The sequence below is a fragment of the Lonchura striata genome, chromosome 4 (assembly GCF_046129695.1).
Source record: "Lonchura striata isolate bLonStr1 chromosome 4, bLonStr1.mat, whole genome shotgun sequence".
Classification (NCBI taxonomy): domain Eukaryota; kingdom Metazoa; phylum Chordata; class Aves; order Passeriformes; family Estrildidae; genus Lonchura; species Lonchura striata.
Genome location: NC_134606.1, coordinates 74,551,240 through 74,570,664, shown reverse-complemented (window position 1 = coordinate 74,570,664; position 19,425 = coordinate 74,551,240). Strand labels below are relative to the sequence as shown.

At 35.9% G+C, this 19,425-nt stretch overlaps 1 long non-coding RNA gene across 1 annotated transcript in view; it reads right to left on the bottom strand.

The window, feature by feature from the left end:
- The window catches only part of LOC110468234 (uncharacterized), a 50,585-nt gene extending 32,109 nt beyond the window's left edge, over positions 1-18,476 (bottom strand). Inside the window, exons 1-2 of the long non-coding RNA XR_002465049.1 lie at positions 18,458-18,476; positions 18,333-18,359 (exon numbers count right to left, since the gene is read on the bottom strand). This is a non-coding gene — a long non-coding RNA (uncharacterized LOC110468234). The remainder of the gene's footprint in view (positions 1-18,332; positions 18,360-18,457) is intronic.
- Between the last annotated feature and the right edge of the window lie 949 nt (positions 18,477-19,425).

The window sequence follows — 19,425 nt, the reverse complement described above, 5'->3', positions numbered from 1 at the left end:
GTACTATAAGGTACATTCTGTTTCAGAGCAGACTGGAAAACTGTCTTAAATAAATTACAGTCCCTTGTAGCAAATAATTTTTATTACTTGTACATAAAGTTATACACATGTATATGCAATTTCTCATATTAACACCCTAAAATAGAAATGATCTTTATGATCTTCTGATTAACAAGTGAGTATGGTCAGACTTTTTCATTGGACAAACGAAATCATGCATAGAACAAAAGCAGATTTCTAAAGAAACTGAAGGATTACAGGGAATATGAAATGTCATAACCATTTGAAATTTAGACTGGTATTTGCCAGTACCAATAGATGTTATAGGTGAAGAGAATAGTCCTATACATCTCTGTAACAACAAGGTAGACAATCTGGTTAATAATCTCTTTGTTCTTTCCTATTGTGACGGTTTTTTACAAAAGACTACTATGACTCTTTTAAACTTACTTGAAAGATAAGTAAAAAAACTTCACACAGCTTCAAATAGAAAGGAAACAAACAAACAAACAAAAAAGCCCAGTGGTTGTAATATGATAGTGCAAAGACTAGTTTGTCTTCATTTAGAGAAAGTCCTTTTCTTCACAAAAAATATGCTGACACTACACCAAGTCTCCCAGTTCCACAGAAACCATTTGTCAGTATAAGATCATTTATAAATCAATTAACTTGAATTTCAAGATCATTCAGCTGGTTTAGTTGAATCAGGTGAAAAAGTACTGCATTATATTTTTTTTGTAAATGAGGATGATATATCTCCATAAAATGTAGAGATGATTTTACCTTACCATAAAACATCTAAAGATCATAAAGCATTGACTACTCTATCAGAGCAGTGATTAATTGCACCTGGATTTTTAAGGGGATTCTACCTTCCATTGAATTAATTGCTATCAGGGCTTATTCAGAATTAGTTTCAGAATATTCACTTAGTAGTTCTTAAGTGCATATGTTCAGAATGCTATGGCTGGGAATTAAACTTCTGAAAATTAAAATGAATTGCTACTATTAGGAAACTTTACTGGAAAAATATTGAGAAAGAGGTTTTGTACAAACTTTGACTCCATAGACCAGGAAATGTTACCTCACAGATTTTTATTATTGCATATATTTTGCCTTATGGTATCAGAAAAGATACTATAATTAATTTGTGATATTTCAGCACATTATGCCTCTATTGCTGAGGCAAATATTCCTAATATTCTAGAGAAATATAAAACAGCCAAATATGTGGCAAATTTATTTATCACTAAATGGTCTTGTCAGAATATGTGTATTGTGCATTTGGTTACTGCAATTGAAGAGAACTTCAACTGAGATTCAACTTCAACTATGAATACTTGAATGGAAATATTAATTTGAAATTTCATTAAATAAATCAATAAGAAAGATTAAGCACTTTGTCTGATTGAATCTACTTCGATGGAAAGATTCACATTACCCAAAATTGTCAGAGAAAGTAGTGAAAATGAGATGATCATGGAGCTGAAAATTCCACTGTTTATGCAATCTATCAGGTACAAAATAATGCAGCCATTTGCCCAACACATTCATAAATCCAGATCAGAGCACCTGAGCTACTACTGCAATTCTACTTAAATTGACATTTCAATAAATTATGCCACTGAGTGGCTCAAGACCACAAAGTACTTCTGCAACACATTCAAACTTGCTACTATTTCTGATTCACAGGTTTCAGATTTTGTGTTTATACTATACAGGTGTGTAGTGGGTCTAATGTTGGCCAAATCATCAGTGGACCCACTAGAATTATTTAGTCATTTTCTGCTGCAAGATAAGAATTAGGAGGAGAGCAAAGCAGGCTCAAACTTTAAAGGGTATAAAGATGATTTTATTAAAAGAATTAAAATAAAAAGAATAAAAATCAGAATAAACCTTCATAACACACCTCCTCCCCCCATACCCTTTTTTCATTTCTCACTGACAACATCAAGAGACAAAACCTGGGACTTTCAGCCAGTTTATCACCTCTAAAAGAGTTTTCAGTTCTTTCAGGGAGAGGAGTCCCTTGCCATGCCATGGAGACTTCTCCACAAGAAACAGTTTTCTCATGGCTATAACTTTGATGAATTTTCCTTCCAGAAATCTGCAATCATGAAGTCCCTCCCACGTTTTGGGAGTTTTTTTTCCCCATACTACCACCACGGGTCATTTCAACTTATTAGGGTACAATTTTAAGGATGAACAATTCTAGGAATAGGATGAACATATAGGAATAGAAAAAAAAAAAATAGAAAAAAGGCCCAGAATCTTGTTTAATTCCAACTATATTTCTTAAACCACTTCCTCAGTCTCAGTTCGTCATTCAGAGAAAAGAAATGAACTTTTCTTTTTCTTCTATTTTTTTTTAAATCACAGGAAAATTGTTTCTGTTATTTCTCTGGAAGGAAGTAGCCACTGGCATTAAGACTTTCTTCTTTCTTGAGTAGAAGGACTCACATGTGGAGTACAGAGGATTTATTGGGATTTTATATTATTTCTTGAAGCTTTCATATTGCTTTCAGAAATTGTTATCTCTATAATTTAAGTTTGACAGTTTAAATAGACAATTTTTCTCTGGGTTCCCATGTATCATATGTAAAATATACAGGAACAGATATGGATTCTCTTCCAAGTGTATATATACATTTTCTCCATTGATTTTAACTCTAATCAAATATTTAATTTTCCCTGCAGATACAGGTTTTGTGACATTGAATCTTATTTTCTCTTAGCAGTTTAGCATGCCAGAAAGATTTAAGATTATATTTAATATTATACTTATTTTTTGCCTTATTTCTGACAAATTTATTCTGTTCACTTATTATGCCTTCACACTGAACAGAAACTGGTTCAGCTGAATGGCATTAAAATGTCATTATCTTTTAGTGTGAAAGTTGAACTATTTCACCTATAAATATGTATACACATATATGTTTAACATATGAACACATAATTGTTTAAGCCAATAAGTTCCATATCATTTCAAAATAAGAAAATTTGGTATAGCAACAAGAGCACAATAAATTTTAAATAGAACTACTCTGTTTCAGAAGTACTATAGAAATATTAAACTTGAGAGCCTCACCAAATGACCTGTCAGAAATCGCTGGTCTCTTAGTTCAAGATTCAGTGAGTCTTCCTTCTCTCTCTAACACCGTTCAATTCACATATAGTTTTAAAACAAGAAGCTGGTTACCACCGTGTTTCATATTAATGACGAACTTGCTTGTGATATGAAAATTAGATGCACAGAAAATACATATATATATTTATTGGTTAGCATGCAATGCTCACTGAAAAAAAAAAAAGTAACAAAAAGCCCTTCACAGAAACAACAAAAAACAGTCTAATTATGATATTTGGATGTACAAACTTAGAAAGTAGTGATATCAGTTTTCTGTAGTCATATCATCCTCAATTTTATTCCTCATAGAGCCATGGATAACTTTTTTAAAAAAAGGAATGGGAATATTTTAGAAGGGAATGTTCAAATATGTTGAACAACATGTCTCTAAAAGCTGGTAGGGCTTAACAAAGTCATATGCACCTCTCAGTTACTGCTGAATTTTCCTTCTGTTTCTAGTTGAGGGAAGAGGAGGAAGCCTCTAACTCCTTATCCAAGTAATCATCAGTGACACAGACAAGTAAAACAATGGAGAATTACAGCAGAATAACTCAGGTGGTTCATTCAGCAGCTTTCCTCAGCAGTCTGTGTGCTAATGAGGAATATTTCATATGACCTAGGAGACAGCTAAAATGTTCATTATAGTGCTTGCTGAAAGAATTGCTCTGGAGGAGTACTCGGCAAATTTTGCTCATCCCTGTCCACTGTCCAACTCAATGACCCCAGTTCCTTATAATTTTATTACTCTACCTTTTTTTAACCTGTATATATTCCTAAAATCTCCAGTCACATTAGGTGTATCAGTTCCTGAACAACATAAATTGCCCTTCAATACCTTCAGTCTTGGATAGAAGAATAGATAAGATTTCATGATCCTCGACACTGCTTCCCATATTTACTAACAAAACTTTGAATTCAGAAACTGCTAACCTTTCGGATATGTTTTAAAAGAAGGCATGAATCAAGTACAACCAGGTTGCCTTGTGTCTTAGTTTGAAAAGAGAGGAGTCTGTGAAGGAAGGCAAGAGCCTCCTGTGAAATGGAAAAGGTAAACCCCCTTCCTCTACCACAATTTCAAAATTAAAAGGCTCTCAGGCAAAGATATGGGAATGGGAATAACAGTTCTTTATAGGAAAAAAACTAAATAAATTTTTTTTAAAAAAAGTAATAAGTACAAACAAAACTAGTGATGGAGTCAGAAACCTGACACCCTGAGGAGTCAGGGTGTTGGTAATAGTCCAGTGAAATGGTGGCTGCTCCTCCTGGAGGGGCAGATTAAAAGATGCTGGAGTGGGGATCTGGAGAAGGGTGGAGTTTTCTCTGAAGGTCTGGGGATGGAGGAGTTGGGCCTGGTCTTCCTCTGGGGATCCAGCAGGGAAGAAGCTGCTCCTCGGGGAATCCAGCAAAGGGCTGCCCTGGTGTCCCCAAAAATGCTGATTTTATGCAGGTAGGGGTGCTTGGCTCCTCCCTCTGGGTGGAGCATCTCACACTGGGATGATGGAACTTTACCAGTCATGCAGTGAGTCATTCAATGGTCCATTAATAGAAGATCTCTCCTCGGAGGGAGACATTGTTCTTGGGAGAGATAAGAAAACTGCCCAACCTCTAACAGGTGGTAAATAGAATCCATGCTGATCTTACAAGCCAGGACACCTTGTGAGCAAAAGAAAACCAGGTTTGAGACAATTGCACAAAAATGTGTCTGATCCTATTGAAAACTGAAGCGAGTTGGTGTCAGCTCAAATGATCAATATTAACATTCCCATAACAATGTGAGTGAAGGATAAAACAAAAAAAACCCTGTTGATGGAGCAAAGGGTATTGTGGAGACTGTAGAGCCATACTGGTACTGAGAGGTTGCAGGAAGGAACAGCTGAATTCATCATCTCTGGATGCCAAAAATGCCAAAAAATGTTGCCCAATTTGCAGTTATAAAGTTACATAGCCCAGTAAAAAAATAACAACAAACCAAAATCAAACATAACCAAGCAGGAATTTCAGAACAGTGCTACTACCATTATGTGGCAAGTTCAACAGTGCTGCCACTGGAAGTTGAAATAAAAAAGCCTCAAATTCTGTAAGGGAATAAAAAGTTCAACAGCCTTCAGTACAACACTGGCAATGATCCTGTAGCAGGCAAACTGCTCATCACAGATGACTTCAATGTGCTGCTTTGGCAGCTGACATCTGGCATAAAGCAATTGATCACAACAAAGCTGGCAAGATAAACAACAGTGAACTTATGTTGTTCAATAATTTGCTGGATTATAAGAAAGGGCTTGTACTCATCACCAATCTGACAAGTCATGTTGGGAACATCAATATTTATAAGCAGGTGGATTTCACTGTGAGTGACTTTGTGTCTCAGATCAAGACATGGCACCATATAGTAAAATCTACAGTATAATTACCTCAGATTCTAGTCTTGACACGACTGTCAACATGCATTGTTGCTGTCACAAAAATCTTGCCAAATTTAATTTGCATAACTATGGAGAAAGCTCACCAACGGGAAAACATTTTTATATGGGGAACCCATGTTGGATATTTGTTTTCTTTTGTTTCTGTTTTGTTGATTTTTTTTTTTTTTTTTTTTTTTTACCAGCACACATCTCCACAGAGCAGAACATGTTGTTTATAAAGATGCATGACATACTTTCCCAGAGAGATCAAACTGACTGGAAAAAAGGAAGTGTAATGGATTTACAATGATGAATTCTGAAGCTGCACAGTGTTGACTTCACGAGCAGCTATTTTCAAAAAACATGCAAAATTGATATAAAATATAACAATGTCAATGTAATAATCACACGCCCCCTGTATAAAAAGAAACAATGCCATCAATAATGCTATCACTAATGACATGTCATAAACCTAGGAGCTGCAAAGCATGTGATGGAAAACATAGTTGATCCATGAAAAAAAAAATCCAATGTGTTTTTTTCTACCCAAGGTAATCTGTGTTTTGGGGACTAATCTCTCTCCCTGTCAAATTCACTGCCCTATAAACAATTTTATTCCTATGGGTCAATAATTTTTGTATTTTATATATATATATATATATATATATATATATATATATATATATATAGTGTGTGTGTATGTATCATGTTGCTTTATATACTGTTACATGATTTGCTGTGTCTGAAATCTTTAGCAGCTAGGTCATCTCATTCTCAGCAATCCAACCAGTTTGCTCATCAAAGCTTATTTTATGCTATAAAAATGTCATCTACAAAAATTCTGGTTTACTATGTGAAGGAAGAATACTCAAAAATAAAATATTTTCATGGTAGGTTTAGTTTAAATCAATTCCGTTGTTTTCTCGATTTCAGCACAGTCAGCTAAGTTTATTAAATTCATATTATTATTATCATAGATTTACCCATAAAGAAAGTGTTAAAAAATCCATTTCTATTAATTAAAGAAATAATATGCATGCAAAGCTATTTAAGTGATCACAAAATCTAAATTATTTTTCATATGGAGTTATTCAATATATCTGAAAGAGCTAAAGAAGTAAAAAGATGTTCAGGTAAAATTTATTTATTTGAAAACAATATTAGGATTGTCATCTCCTGTTTTCCAATAGTTTTTCCATAATTTTGGAGAAAATGCCATATAGTATCAGTTATAAAATGACAAATTAGAATCTTTCAAATATTTATTATGTTTTAGCCTTTTATATAATCCCAAGAACATATTTTTGAAAGAAAAGCATTACTAAGGATTTAAGGATGAAATGATAATGTGTTAAGTAATAGATTTAAAAATAGACAAATAATCTCAATTTCCTATTTAAAAGTGATGCTATGGCCAGCTGGTTAGAAAGAAACTAAACTTTCATTGTCTATTAGACCAGCCTTTATTCAGATTCATAATCCTTATGGAAGAAACCCCATGTACAGAGTCACCAATAAGATCTTTTACAAGCCTGTAGTTAACACTAAAACATAATTTTCTTGATATTCATTACTCTTGTGCACTGGCACTTTTCATCAGAAAAAGATTACAAGAATTAATACAGAGCTATCATGTAAGTGAAAAGATTGGGTCAAATATGCTCTGTTTTTACTGCAATAGTTTTGAAAAGACAGTATTATGCAGAAGTAATTGGTACTTGCTTAAAAATTAGTTTTTTAAAAAAGCTAATTTTCTCTGTGTGTAAGGTAAGACAAGAGCCTAAATGTGTGTGTCCACAGAAAAGAAGGGAAAATTTGAAGAGAAGTGTGAAATTACCTCAAGATAAGATTGTCTACTTGAAACCCTTAAAGAAAGGGAAAAAAGGCAGGGAACCCCAGTTTCATCACCAGGTGATGAAAGATTGATTGTAAATCTTTTTTTCTGAAATCTGTAAGTCAAGGCTTGTAGTCCAGCCATACTCTTATTTCGATTAACTGATGGGATATGAAACAACTCCTCAGCTTCCAAAAAGTGGATCATACCTACAGGTATTTTCCAATCAGTTCACTGTAGGACATTCAAACTCTACTTCAAGTGACCAGGAATGAGAGATTATTTTTCACAAGATTTCAGTATAGCCTTTAATTATCCTTTTAGTCTGAGGAAGAAACTGAGTGTTTAATAGTGCTTTAGAGACTGCCCCCAGTAGACTCCTTGTTGCTAAAGTGTCTTGAGCAATATACTCACAGCAAAACAGTAATCAAATCTCATAACTATTGGAACAAGAAATTACTGTCAGAAGAGCTGGCAACACTGTGTGTCACAATCCTCCCGTATGACTTCTCAGTGCATGTTATCTGCAAATGCAAGGAAGTTGATACAAATGATTTTCAAACTATCAATCAAAGGGAGGATTGGAAAACAGTTTAATAAAAACCCTATATAGGTTTATCATCCTGATATTCTTACTGATGAATAAAAAATGATATGGTTTATTTTGTCAATCTTACAAAAAATAGTTATCTTTGAAAACCATAAGAGATTTATTGAGCTTGCAAAAAAAAAATTCTCTAAATGTAAAGAGGAATTCAATAATCCTGTCCTAATTGTCACCAGGCTAACAAAGTATCAACAGATGCAAAAATGAACAAGGTTTCATACAATTCATGACAGCGTCTGAATTCTGCCCTACTGGTCTCTATTAGACCACTAGTTTAAATTAATAGAGTTGGGTGAATCCACCAGTTAATCATAAAATGTGCCATACATTTCTGGTTTCTTTCCTCTCATGTGAGCAGGTAGAATCACAAGTCAGACTTGCTTAGTTATCTTTCAAGCACTACAAATTGTTCACTCACTATTCATTAAAAAGACCTCTTAGGGGCCCTCTTATGTTAAAGCTGTCTATAGAATATTGGAATTTTCTCTACAGTATTTGTCACCCTGAGCCTTCATTTAGACATTCAAGTCTTGAGAAAATGTGATGAAAGACTGTTATATTAAGTCTTGCTCACCATCACAACCAGCATTAGCTGGTTGGAAGTGGTGTTCACACATTTTCAGGACAAACTACAAGAAATTGCAGAGGAAATGTGAACCCATGTGCCAGCCTTCATAAATCTGTGGTTCCTTCTGCACCTGCAGATCCTCTGTGCTCAGAAGTCCACCACAGCTCAGTTTTAAACAGGTAAGTCCACTGAGAGCTAGAATCCCTGACATTATTTTCAATGCTTTTTGTCTTATAAATGGGCACAAAAAGAGACATTGTCATTTTGTCTCGTTCAATTATCTCAGGAGTAAACTGACTCATGCAGAAAATAGAGCACATGCTATCTCAGTCAGTGAGTATTTAAAGTCTTGGAGTTCTCTTGCCAGGGAATTTAGTAAGTGGCAGGTCAGAGGTTAGAACCAGTGTACAGCCTTTATGTGCAGCCTGGTTCATTGTATCACAAAGGATGTAAAATTCCTGCTGCTGGAAAAGGAGCAAGGAAAAGGTAGTGCAGGACACATAGAAGGGTAAAAAACAAAAGGGGTCTTAAATTAAAGATTTTTATCTAAAGGCAGTTTAATGTGAACCACCCACAAGCTGAGCAATGTTCTAGCCTCTAGATTTATAAACAGTCAAGTAGTGCACATCGTCTCCTTCCTCTCTGAAGCAGGAATTTTATTGTGTGCAGGTTATCACACCTGACAAAGGTTATTACTAGCATGACCACTTAGGCATAGACTGGATGTACATGTTGGCTAAACCTCCAAATTTGGTAGAAAAGCCAACATGTCTCTGTTGAGAAATTGTGTGCAAAGCTTTGCCAGTTCATGGCATTTCCTTCCTTGCACAACTTGATATCTCCATGGATAAATTAAGTAAACAGGACTGTTGAGTTTTAGGATCTTTTCCAGGAACTAGGTATCAAAAATGCCAACACCAATTTAAGTTCTATGTGTTAATAAGCCTCTCTGGACTACACAGTTAATAATCAGCTCCCATTGGTTTTATTTAAAGAGTCCGAGCTTTCCCATTGGCAGAAGAAAAAAACCCAAATAGATTACATAAATAGTTTTCAGATTTTTTCAGATGTGTCTATCATGTATCAAAAAATCAGGGACTTCTATACTAAGAATTGGATGTGAAATTATTTTTTTATCTCACTAATCTCAATAACTTTGTTGTTTGGAGTGCTACAAAAGAACAGATTCTGATTTAACTCAGGTTTTATACCTCACACCGCAATATACAGATGACTTTTGATCAGTCAAATGTCAAATGCAAGTGACCACATACATTAAGGTTAATTGTTCAAAGGGAAAAGAACAACAAGGAAAACTAGGAGCACAAAGGGCAAAAGAAAAGTAGTTTTTTTAAAACAATGTGTTTACCTTTCCTGTAGGAACAAAGTTCTTTGAAAATGTGCCTCCCTTTCTAACATTTCTGGGTCAAAAGCATGAAGAACATGGCAGAATGCCAGGAATGTCAGAGCACTGAAAATAACATGCCAATGATATCAAAGAAGGATGAATAATAATGCAAGAAAAGTGAAAGGTCATACACTTTGTCCCAAGGATAAGTGAAGAATTTTAATACTTTATATCAAGACAAGCAGGGGTATCCAATCAAAATCAAATTAGAATGAAAAAGAGCACAGTCCATTTGTGTTGCTGAAATTTAGCAGAAAACTTGAAAGAATGTAATGAGATTTTATCTGTTACAAAAAAAAAAAAAAAATTGGACATATTCATGTATAGTGAAAACCCATCATTCAGAATTTTGGACTCAAAAAAAAAAGTACTAGAAAATATATTTCTCCTAAAAATTTCCTTGCAGTTAGAGACAAAGCTCAAGTTGTGAGTCTGTTATAAGGGAAGGAACAGTACTGACTTCAGTGTACTGAACTTATACTTCAGGGAAAATAGATTTCTTAACCATACTTGAGAGAAAATTAATATGAAACATGTTTAATTTTCATTAAATTAAAAAGTGGCAAGGTAAGCAATAAATGTGTATATTCAGACTGCCTTATCTTTTAAAACAAGTAAAAAAAAGTCTCAGGAGCTAAATGCCTTTCATTTTTTTAGTGCCACCCCAGCAAAACATATCAATTTGGAAGCTCTTTTGGCATATAACTAATTTAGTGCAGTAGCTAATTTAGATGGGAAAATGAAAATTAAAATATTACCACAGCCCTCTGTTTTTGTATAACCAAAATCCAAAAGTATGTAAAACATAAGTAAAATAAACTAAACCCATATTTTTAAGATTTCCTTTTTTCTGGTATTATCTTGTTAAACAGTCTTGAGTGTAGGTACAATTTCTATTCAAAGCAGTGTCAAAAATATCTATATGCACACCTGTTCATCTAATGGAAACTTAGGAAGTCTGTTAGATCAAGAGCAGTTTTTAAACTTGGCAGAGTTAGGCAATCAGGTACGTTTCCATGCTGCATTCACCAGAAGAACAGAAAGGGGGCTGCTTTTCTGGAAGCTCACCATCTAAAACCATGATCTGAAATAGTCTATATCCATAACACCATATTGTAAGCTAATTTCATAAACTTCTAAGAAATTTTCCCTAAAATTATTAAATTCAAAACTTAAAATAATATTTTGAATATGAATTTAAAAAGCCACTTTAACATTCAAATGCAGATTTATTGGAATTAATAGGAAAACAGTAACAACACAAAGTATTCATTTGTGTAATAAGAGCCATGAATTTCAAAATTAATTCACTTGTTTCTACAAAAGATAATGAAGAATTCATTGGAAAATGCCTTTTCCATTTTAATAACTTTTAATTTTAGAATACTAAAGATGTCAGAGAAGGCACTGTTCTAATAATATTGTACTATTAGCTGTAACATACAGAAAGACAAAAATTAATTGACTAAGAATATGGTACAGCAAAAGAAACAGCTGAAAAGTACTCCCAGCCCCTTTTGCCAAAATGCACTTCCAGCTTTTCAGCAAATACAGAATAACAGCTAATTACAATGAAGACAGCTAAATGTGACACTTCTCAAGCTGTAGCATTTCTAGCATCTGCCTAAAAGCAAGTGAGAAACACAGTATTTCTTTTCCTATTTGTTTCTTCTGTTCCCATGTATGAAAGGTCCCAAGGCCAATTTCTGTTTCTGACCACAGCCAAGGTCTTTAGCCCAATCCCTTGAGGGTTTTCTGAAGTCTTTGTAATCTTTGCAGTGTAGGCAATGGGCTGGGATTTAAATGATGGTGTCTATATACATGTGCATCCTGCCAACATGAGCCAGGCATTTTTCTTCAATGTGAGGGACACTCAGGGCTCCCACCTTTTGATTTCCCCTGATGAGTGCAGGGTAATGGGACACCTTGAAGGGACGGCAAAACTTTTGCAAGAAAATCCCCGGTACAAAAGATATTTTGCCCCCACTCATCTCAATCTCAAGGGCTCACACTGCTGCAGAGCAGTTTTCTCTTTAGCCACTTCAGGCAGGAAGAGACAGAAATAAGTTTGTGCCCTAGATTATAATATTGGGGTGTATTCCATTACCACCTCCAGCTGCAATCCCTTTCTTCCTTATCTCGTGGCTCACAGATAAGTCCCTCCAGGAGGAGCTGTTCTTTCAGCCACATGGCTGATAAGATCACAGCGTTCTATTGTGAGATGCTCACCCAGAGGGAGGAGCCAAACGATGCCATCAGGGATATGAGCTGGGTTGTGCAGACAGCAAGGAGATCCCCTCTTCCAAGAGGAGCAGCTGAGACCTTCTCTGCACTGCACCTCCAGAGGGAAACTCCATCAGTCTGCAGGAGCACTGCTGGGACAGAACCAGATCTGCTACCACCGCCCCAGCCAGAGAGTGTCAGGCTGTATCTCCAACTCTGTCAGTGGTTCTTCTTTTGTGCTGCTGTATGCATGTGGTTCTTTGTTCCCTTTTTCCTAATAAATTGTATTTCTGACTTAGAGCCTCTCACTGGTTTTGCTTTTCAAACCAGGACAGTCTGTAAGTCTGTGATCTCAGCCTGATCTCCCTGCACCAAAACCGAGGGGTTCCCTGCTCTGCAGGACCCCTGCAGTGTGCCAGCCCCTGGATCCAGGCAGACCCATGGCTGAGCCCGCTGCTTCTGGGCCAAGAGAGACAGAAGAAGGGTGGAGAGCAGCAGCAGAAGCCACTGACCAAGATTTGGGGCTGTGTCCATCTTCCAGTGACAACACCTGGAGCAGCAAAATCTGCCTGTCTTACGGGTCTCTCCACAAAGGCACAGTGAGGTGGAAACGTATGGGTGATGCTTTTGACCTTTCTCAGCTGGCACCCCATAGTCCTCACCCCTCTCAGGCACACGTGTATGAGCACATTGGCAGGAACCACCCCAGGTGCTGCAACCTCTCCCCAGGGTTGGAAATCCCTGCCTGTGGCTGCCCCCCCTCAGCACATCAGCCATAAGGCAGTGCCTGTGTCCTCATGGAAACTGGGAACAACCTGTCCTTGGCACACCTCTGGAGGCTCACTTCAAGACACAGCATAATGAATTCCCCCTGTTTCACACTATTGATCCCAGCCTGCTTTATATGTGCTGCTCTAACTCAAGGCAGAGCTGTTGATCATCAAGGTGTGATGTGAAATAAGCATCCCAGCAAAACTGACTGTGTGAGGGCAGCTACGCCTGTCCTTTAAAGCCATGATCATGGAAAGAGATCCAGGGCACCAGTGGTGCTATTATTTCTTGCACAGCTCTTTCACCTGTAGCCATTGAACAGCCAGACACTGAGGCCCCTCGTGGAGAAAGCTGAACAGTGAGCAGCATCCATTCCCTGAGAGGCAAAGGGCGTGTTCATCCCTGCCAACCATCCCTGCCTCAGAAAACCTGGATCTGGAAGTCACTAAGGTGGCCCTCCAGCAGTGAGCACATTGTTCATCATCATGAAATGTATTTGACAATATGAAACAGGGCCATCCAGGAAATCTCCTCAAAACCATCTTAAGGACACCTCCATTTTAATAATCTTTCCTGTTCCTCCTTCCTTTCCGCTATTATCCTCAAGAATTTGAAGTGTCCTTGCTAAGAAAAGAATATATTTCTGAGGCAGTACTTTTACTCCAGTTGCTGCACTGCAGTCCAGTCTTCTTATAAGATGGACTACGCATAAAGGGGGAAAGAGAATAAAAAATGGAAGATAAAAAGAAATGTGGCTTTCTCAGTTACAGCCCTTTTCTTGGAAAGTCAGAGTTGCAGCTGACAGCACAGACTATAAGCTATGCTAGGAGCTTTTCCTCCTAGTCCTGGTAAAATATTTTGTTCTCCTCTGTTTCAGCCTTTGAAAGAAAATCCTACATTACTAATACCAATATATCAATATGTGTTGACTTTGCTTTTCTACATACAGTTGTTACACCAAATTCTTGTAAATAGCTAATATTTTTGTGTCTCATAAAGTAAGGAAATAAAGTATATAATGATGGAAGCAGGTTACCCACAGAAAGACAGGTATTTTGCATAAATGTACCAAGACTTTTTTTACTCCCTTCTTCTTTCCTTTCAGTTTGCATTTCCTTCTTTTCTCTCTGTCTTTCTAGGGAACAAAGAGGATAAGAATAAAGAGACAAAAAGGGTATTAAAAACTCTTTGAGGATCTCATAAAAAAGGTTGAGCATACCTAATAGGGAACTATTCAATAGAGTTATTTTGTTCTTAATTCTACTGCAAGTATCACTTTTGTAATCAAAGACTTAGATGTTTTAATTAACCTTGATTTCATCCTTTAGTGTATTCAGTGTTTATCCTATATTTAGGTTAATCTAAAAAAAAATTAATACTTTTCTGGAAGGAAAATCCTAGTGAAGTAAAGCCCACATGAAATTCTGTGGGCCTTTAGCACCAAATATTATTTTGAAACTTTCAAACTGTCTTTTCATTTATATGAGTGATTTCTCCTTCGCCACAAACCCAAAACACAAGTGTCTCCACTCTTCCCCCTATACCATTCCAGCCTCTGTCCAGGAGAGACACTTTGCTCACTGCTGTGTGTGTTCCCTCTAATCAGAATTATTCAGAGAAGGACTACTTGAAATTTCTACAAAGCCAGATTGTTAATCAGAACTACATGGTTTCCCACTTTTTTTTGTTTTTTTTCCTACTTGTTTTTAAGGAAACATCTATAGAGACTGAAATCATGCCAGTTTGATGAGGTTTGTTATGTTAGATGACTGAAGTAATGCACATGTTTATGCACAAACAAATGCATAATTCTTCCTTTGTTTGAGGGTACTGCTCTCAAGAGCTTGGCTCTTGTTATGGCACACTTATTCACAGAAGAAATAAAATTAATTAAGGAAAATTTGGGAAGATATTTATTTTCAGGCCTTTTCTGGGTAGAAAATGTGGACAGGGAAAAATCTCCTGTTTAATTTAAAGGAAAAGAACCATCAATTTCAGAGTGCTTTCCTAAACCTAAGTAATGTAAATCTGATGTACGATCAAAAATATCTTCTTTTGGAAAACATGACTTTGCTCAGTTCTGATGAAACAAGATACATGCCTGTGGGAAAGTATTCCATTGAGGAGGGGCTATGTTCAGCAGCAGTGTTGCAGGTGACCTCTGGCAATGTTAGAAAAAAACATATAGGAAAATCTTTCTTTTATTTGTTGAGATATAAAATAGATGGAGGATGATAAGATCATTAAAAAGAGAAGAACTTCTTGTTCTTTATCCAACTTGCCCTTTATCCAACTTGGGACCCTTGAAAGTCACTCACTAGAAAGTGTTTATGAAACTCTGCAACTAGTTTAAATGTAAGAAATGGTTTTTCAATGTACTCTTGCCCTTTGTTGCCTTAATCTTTCTTCTAATACAAAATTTATCAGATTTGGGATTTTGTTGATCTCTGCAAAATATTATCTGTATCATTTATATTTCTCTAGTAAGCTCATGCCTATATTCTGGGTGTTTATTTTCATATCTATAGTGAGCTTTACAAGGCATATATCTTTTTCATCGTTCCTGCTCACTGTAAAAAATCCCTTTTTCTTTTTTAATGCTGTAGTTTTATAAATATCTGATGTGTTGTAGTAAGGTAATTTCCCACAAAAATAGAAGCAATTTTTCATAGCTTTCTTAATATAACTTAGCTATCCAATAACTGACTGCTTTGAGATAGAGGGAAGGGAGGGAGGGAGAGACTAAACATATAAAGTAAATATTGCATATATTGTCCAAATCTCAAAAGGCGTTGGTTTCTTTGTAAAAGCTCTGATTTTATTTAAAAGGCACAGGCAGTAAATACATGTAGTATTAAGATGACTGTATTTTCAAATAAACAACACCAGTGCTAAGATAGCTTTTGCTGACATTCTTAGGGTCGTAAAGTAGTCACATTGAATTCTAAAAAAGCATTTTTTAAGAAGTTGCTGCTCCTGGCTTGTGACTCAGCAGTGTGTGAACCTTTGGAATTAGATAGCTAGTTTCATTCTGTACTCCCTATAGGAGAAGGAATATTGCAGAAATGAACAGCAGTGATGTATTCATATTTTTGGGAGAAGGAATATTGCAGAAATGAACAGCAGTGATGTATTCATATTTTTGGGCGTCTCTGTCATCAAATTATGACAGAGACGTAAAAAAGAGCTCAGCAATGTAATCATAGGAAACTCTATGGTGTTCAGAAGTCCTATATCTCTGATTCAATCTGTGAATCAGCAGATTGACCATGAAAAAAGAGAGGTAAATATAATTTTAATGTTCACCCAATTTAGTGTTCACATTAAAGATCACTTGGCATTCATTCCAACAGTTTAATTATTCCTTGATAAAAAGGTCTAGCTGAACTAGAGGTTTAGAACCAACATACTGGGAACACATGCAGAAAACCCCAGAGGAAACCCTCTGCTTATCCCAAAGGATATCCCAAACAATATCCAGGCCATTAAAGCTTCCAACTTTGATATAGCTCTTATATTTTCATTATTTGAGCATCAATGTACAATGCTTCCAGTCTCAGAGGAATATATAAGGTTTTGTAGGTACTAAGTAGCAAAAATGTTAGAAAACTATTAATAAAAGATATCTTACTTTCTATTGACAATTGGTACTAGCATGCCATATCTCCCCAAATGCAACTCCTTACCCATACCAGGTAGCATATGACCAAAGGAATGCACAGATGATCTTCAAATTCTTCTTCTCCTAAGTGTCCTTACACTTAGGACACCTAAGCTTGACTCAGATATTTGTGGGCTTTATCCTAATAGCTGCCAAATGTAGCAATGAAAATTTACTAAAAAATTTGTCTGTAAGAAAATAATTTTATGTTTTGGGAAGATTTGCCTACTTTCCTAACAGTGTCCTTGTCAGAATGCACTTTGCTTTTCCCAGTTCACAGCCAGCCAGAACAGCATCTTTCCATGAAATTGGGACATACCAGCCTCCAAAAAACAATTCACCACAAATTTTGGCACTGCTGCTTCAGAGCTTCTCAGCTCCCTAACTAGGAAAACCATCTTTCAGCTGTCACAAAGTCACTGGTCTCAAGTTTCCTGGAACAAAGCACTTTTAATTTCGATTTAAGTGGGAACTAAGTACTACTGAAGTTAATTATCTCAGCAATTAAATTCAATGCAAATGATCTGTGTCTGGGCTTTTGGAATTTTTATTTCTTCTAAAAGTGTAAACTCTATTGTATGAATGAAATTAATTTCTCCTTTAATGAGAATTAAATGAGAAATCCAGGCATTGAAAGAGCTAAGAAAAGTTATTTTTAGCTTTGAATTAGGAGACATAAATCTCTGTAAAAAGTTTATAAACATCTCTATTTAAAAGTTTTACATTAAATGTATCACTCAAAAACTCTCCTGGTTTATGATACAGGTGCACCCTGATGAAAAGACCAATGGGATCTATGCACAGGAGTCTAGAAAAGGGCTTAAAAGGTCATTAATGGCATCAAGCAAAAAGTCTGAAGCACAAGAACAAGTTGAGAACCACATTACTTATATTCCATCTATATTTGAGTCATTTTTTTTTCTAATTTTTATTACTCTTAGCCTTAAGAGTGGCAGTATTCAACATATTTAGTCATGTTGAATTTATAGGGAAAATGAGAATTTCATCATAACTGTGAGAGACTTCAGTAACTGCAAGTATTTTGCCCAAGTGAAACAAAAAAAATTCTAATTGTTCTATTTTTTGATTCATCAACTTTGTTTACCAATCTGAGTGCAGACTGGTGACTTTGATAGCTGCAAATTTAAACAAGGAATGACATTAAATAAGGGAAAAATAATCAAAATATAATGATGAAATCACCCTTTCCATCATCAATTTATATGTGCTTTTTGAGATCTATCAGATTATTTCAATTTCATGTTTTCTTTTTTTATTGGAGCAATAGATTGCCATTACATTTTAATAAACTGAGATGAAAACACTTCATCCTGTATATTAGAATACATCAATGTGCATTATTTTTCCCTTGTCTTTGGTAAACATCCCAAAGTGTTGGCAATAATTTAATCAAGTATCTGCTACTATACAAAAAAATATATATTTGATAGGAATTCATCTGAGCTATCCCAAGTGAATAAAGCATCTCAGTGATAAACCATCTAGTGAATGAAACATATTAGCAGATAATTTTGAAATTAAAGAAAAAACCCAAGGTGGATGCAAAGCCATCTGTATTTCCTCCATCTCTCTCTGTCTGTCATGCTGCTTTACTGTTTATTGTTGCCCAGGCCTAACTGTACTGGGACAGGAACTACAATGCCAAAACAGTACAGGCAAATCTTACTGAAAAATAGAACATGTAGAAAAGGGTCACAATAAAATTCTTACCGGTCTCATGAGGTTCTCAAGCAAGGTCTGCAGAAAAGGAATAAGAAAAATTGTAAAACGTTCATATTTTAAGAAAACAAAAACCAATTAAGTCACTACCAAGCAGGCACTGAGTCATCCCTCACCCATTTTCCAGAGCAGTTCTGCTGCTCTGAAACCTATTTCAGCCAAGATTCAGGGTAACTCTCTTATGCATATATGCAAGGCATATTACTCTACCTGCTCCTGAGGGCAAACCCCACAAATTTCCTAAGTACCTAAGTAGTTAGAAGACAAAATTACCTAGTAGATCTGTTGCTGCGAATAAATGAGTGGGAGGTACATTTTAGCAAACTCTTTTAAGCCTTGGGCTTCTTTACAATTCTCACAGGGGCTTCAAAATGAGCAACTTCAGTTCCTAGTATTAGAAGGCAAAAACTGCCTGAGGTATGTTTCAGAAAGCAAGCAAACAAACAAACAAACAGTAAACAGTTTCATAGAATATCTCCCTCCCTCCCCACACACAGTCAACATCTCCTCAGCAGCAACAGCTGGGTTGCCTATTTATATCCAGCAATCATGAAGGTGTGCACTACTGCAAGAGCATCCCAGGGAAGAAACTGCTCCTCAGAGATTTACCCTGGGCAAGGTACAATCACAGGCTCCCTAACGAACATGTCAGAACTCATTAAGAAGGAGGCTCATAAATACCAACAGATTATTCCAGCCACAAAGTTACAATACTAAGAGCGAATTATTTCTATGGGCTTTGAATCAGGTTTTAATGGTGTGTATCCAGATCCCTAGGAGGTGTAAACCAGTGTAGCTCCATTGGCTTCAACACAGAAAGATACTGATCTGCTTGAAAGAATATCCCTTTGGGGAGTCGTTTTTGAGTTGTGAGATTTGTATCCAGCTCTTTGTTTTTATTATTTCCCATTCCTCTGTATAGTCATCAATTTTTGCACAGATCCAAATTAAACCCTTTGAGAATGAGTTCCATGCAGAAATAATTTAAAAACCTAGAAATGTCAATTAAAATAAGGTAAAGCAATCATAAATTGAAAACAAAACTACCATTATAGGCCAATAAATTAGACTGTGTAGAATTAAA